This window comes from Equus caballus, chromosome X, assembly GCF_041296265.1.
Source record: "Equus caballus isolate H_3958 breed thoroughbred chromosome X, TB-T2T, whole genome shotgun sequence".
NCBI classification, from domain to species: Eukaryota; Metazoa; Chordata; class Mammalia; order Perissodactyla; family Equidae; genus Equus; species Equus caballus.
Genome location: NC_091715.1, coordinates 30,940,671 through 30,945,236, shown reverse-complemented (window position 1 = coordinate 30,945,236; position 4,566 = coordinate 30,940,671).

The window sequence follows — 4,566 nt, the reverse complement described above, 5'->3', positions numbered from 1 at the left end:
GGCCTAAAAGGCCCACTGCCGTCTGGCCCTCATTACGTCTCTAACCTCTCCTCTAATTCTTCTTGCCCTTGCTTCTGCAGTTCCAGCCACGCTGAGTGCTTTGATATTCCTCAAACATACCGGTCGTTGTCTTAACTTGGAGAGTTTCCTTTGCAGTTTCCTCTCCTGAAATAATCTTCAAAAGATACACTCATGACTTGCCCCTTCACTTATCTCTCAATGAAGTCTTCCCCGACTTATTACTTTAAATTACAACCCTTCTCCCCAACCATTAGTAACTAATAACTATATATTTTTATTGATTTATGTTGTTTCTTGTCTGTCTCCCTCCACTAGAATGTAATCCCCATGAGGACAGGAATTTTTGTTTCTGTTGTTCCCTGCTTTATCCCCAGTGTCTAGATTAGTGCCTGGCACACAGTATTTCCTAAATATTTATTGATGTCTGCAATACCCTTCATAATGTCAAAAACTTTTACCAATCCCTAACTGACAGCTATTTGCTGTCTGCTTTCTTGACCAGTTTCTTGGTTGTGCTCCTCTGTGCAGTCATAAAAATGTGCACTTTTTATTGAGGTATAATTAACATATAACATTGTATTAGTTTCAGGTGTGCAACATAATGATTTACATTTGTGTATATTGCAAAATGATCACCACAATAAGTCTAGTTAAGAAAATGTGCATTTTTAACATAGAATTTAATTCTCTTGGTTTTTTTCTACCTCCAGTATTATCAATTTTAAGCATGTTTTTAGCCGTTATAGGTCAAGCATGATCATCAGTACACAATGTAGTGGCAGAATTAGAAGCCAGGTGCAGTAAGTAAGTGAGCTGGCACTCACCACTCCACCTGGAGGAGGAGCAGCCCAGTTTGATCAGTTACATTGGCCAAGAGCAAGTAATACTGCACACTCTAGCTTATTGGATTTGGAAAAAATATATGTCAATTATACCTTTGGGCACTATAATGTATATGTATGGATGTATGATTTGAATACACTATAATAAATCGTTGCTGTATTGGGCAGTGCTGAAACAGACATAACTATTTTAAACTGATGAATCTGTGTAAAGTTACCCTAAATTGACAAGTGGAGATGGAGGTGTTCCTTTGGTTAGAGTAAATTCTTTAACTTTATAGCAGTTTAGAATTATAGCAGTTTCCTACATGTAGTCATTTCTAAGGTTTTCTCCAAAATTCAGTATGTTAGAAGGAGAGGAGTGATTAAGAATCCCTATGGTGGTATACAACAACTGTTAAATAATAACCTGGTGATGAATACTGTTAACACTCCTGCTTTTTGTCTTATGATAAGCCAATATTTGCACTTCTACATGTATGGTTATTATTGAAAGAAGTTCCAATGTCAGAAATGTAAGATAGAGTTTATTCTCTGATACAATTTCTGGACATTTACATGAATGAAAGAAGTGGTAGTTAAAAGATCAGATATGTCTCAAATAATTTATATTGATTATGACTCTGGAATGCCCATGCTTAGACTTTTCTAACTGTTCTCAGTATCAGATGACAGCTCAAGATAGCTTGGCCCAGTGTTCACATGAGATACAATAAAGAGTGATATCCAGAAAGAAACCTGTGTCTCAGCCCATAATCCAAAAGGCAGAAAAATCCATTACCAGGAGACCAATGAAAGCTGCCTTCTTTAGGTTGGTGAGGATTATCAGAATCATGGAGCCGAAAGGATCTAAGAGATCATCACTTTGACTCTCCTTTATCAATGAGGAAGCTGAGGCTCAGGGCAGTCATGCAACAGGGAGTCACTGAATGGTTGTAAAGAGTAGAGTGATGGGATAATATCTGTGATTTAGAAAGATCATTTTTCTGGAAAACTGGAAGATATATTTGAAAGGAGGAAGATGTGTCAGGATGGTAAGTAGAATCGTCAAGAAATGAGGAAATCTGAGCTAGAGCAGTAGCAGGAAGGATGGAGAGATTTAGGAGCCAACAAATATTAAGCAGGCAGGATTGACAGGATCTAATGACTGGCTATGTGGCAGTAAGGAAGGATAAGAGTCAAAGATTATGGCTGGCTTCTGCTCTGGACAATTGGACCAATGGATACAAGTAGTAGAATAGGCATGGGGCATGGGGGGAAGGATAATGGCTAATTCAGTTTTGAAACTGTTGAGTATGACTTTACAGTCTTATTATGGGAAAAACATATATATATATATATATATATATATATATATAAATTTCAGCACATAAGTCCTGAAGATGCAATCAAAATTCAGTAAGACTGATTAAAGGAGGCTGATGGAGATAAGCTATGGAAATGGGTTAATATAGTGGTAGTATGGGAAAAGGCGTGCAGCTAGACTTCAGAACGAGGTCTGTTGTGCTTGTCAACCCAGCTTCCATTCCCTTCTAGTGTCAATAATATCCTGAGTTTCTTTTAAGAAACAACCGCCCCCATTCCCATAACATGATTTGAGAGGATCTAAACCATTCCCATGTCCCCAAAGGTGAGCATATATCCCAGGCCTTCCCAAGGAGAAGCAATTCTGAGCTTCCTTGCCTAGAACCATTGCAAAAGCTGGGATTGCTGAAGTAGAAAGATTCGTCTTGCAGATACTGGTAGCCATCCTATGACTGCAAGGAGAAAACAAGCTGAGGATAAAGCCGTACAGAGGAAAGCAGAACTGAGTAATAAACAAAAAATGTGACCTGATGACATTGTTGGCATACCTGCACCTGGCCTTACCTGAAGGACTGTTTAGTTATGGGACCCAGTACATTCCTTCTTTTGCTCAAGTGGGTGTCTGTCACTTGCAAAAGAAAGAGATCTGAAATAGTTCAGGTTTTTGATAATATAAAGTAGTTTGCTGTGATTTGTTTTGAGAAGCTGGGTAGGTAGGGAGGAAAGCAAGAAAAATGTTTGGAAAGGTTGTAGAAGTATGTATGTTTGAGGGGATGATTGAGAACAAGAGCTGATTGAGAACAGCTCTTGAGGGATGAATTATTAGAAGTGTTGAAATGAGACCTAATGTCAAATTCCTGCTCCACAAAGTCTAACTGTGTGACATTGGGAAAGATATTTAACCTTGCTAAGCCTCAGTTTTCTCATCTATAAATTGGTAATGATAATAGAATCTGTATCACAGAATGGTTAGGATAATACCTATTAAGGGTTTAACTTGATATCTAGCTCTGAATAAATGTTAGCATTTGTCCAAAATCATTATCATGTACTTGCCTCAAGAAGTGAATCCTCACTGCCTGCTTGTCACCTCACCTCTTATGTCTTCCTCTTTTTCTGAGTTGGTTCTCCTTAGAAAAGAGTTGTGGGGTTTTTTTCATTTATTTGTTTTGCTTATTCTTTCTCAATGATTCCTAAATCAAACATGTTCCATTTATAAGCCTAAAGATTTTTTCGGTGTGACAAATTCAACTTCTAAGGTGAAAAAAGAAATCATGCTGTGTTTTCCAGCTTTGATGTGTTAGCCAGTAATAAAGATTCAAGTTGACAAATTTTGTTGCTGATGCATAAGACAGAATAAAATTAATCTTTTTCAAGACTATCTGGTTCTTCAGTGGTAAGAGTAGGCTGAAAAGTAGAAACGTGACATAAAGCCGTGTGGGTGAGCAGATCTGCAAAGAGAGGATAAGCAGGCACTAGATGAGGAGAACTCAATGGTTTTCGATCTTTTAACTACAATGGAAGTTTTCCACAATTTATCCTTAGTTTACCAAACTTACAACTTTGAAAAGAAGCATGCAAGATGTCTTTGGTTGTTTTGGTTATTTGAGCTGCTTCTGGAAAGATGGATAGAGAATTTGGTTTGTTATTGGCCAGAAGTTGTACAAGACAAACTTAGTTAAAAAAGAAGAAAATCAGTATCTTCAGTCTCTAGTTATATTTTCTCTTTCAGTTAAGATGTTGCAGAAAATTGCCAATATTATCTTTCTATTTAACATGCAGGTGAGTGGCTCACATATAATCACTTGAAATTCACAATTTGAACCTCCACATAACTGAATCTCCAGGCCACCACTTCTCAGTAAAACTGGCTTTATTCAGATGGTGACATTTAGCCTGTTTTTTGTCAAGAACAGTGTACATTTGGATTTTGAGTTTTGCATAAGACATAGAAAATTGGAATTCAGACATAAAGTACAAGTGAATGCAGAAGAGATAAGTACATATATGAGTATAAAAGCATCCAAAAGATTGACCTTCTTTAAAAGGGAGCCTGGAGATAGGTCAATGGAATAGAATATCATGGCAGTCTAATAGGTTCCTGCTGCCAGATAAATGTCATGGAACAGCAGAGATATTTATCTCATCTCAATATTTATTTTTAAATCTGAGGTCTATTATCTCTTCTAATGGCTTTATTTCATTTACCAAATGATTAAACATAAATAAAATGAGACCATTTATTTAGTACAAGCTGTCTCTGGTTTCTGATGCAGGCTAAGTAAGCAGACCAAAGAAAGATGTGGAATATGAGGTTGGCTAAGGGATTAACATCTGGATGTCTGCTCTGTTCTTCCTAATTAACCAAGACAGCATGAGAACCATTGTTTTCCTATGG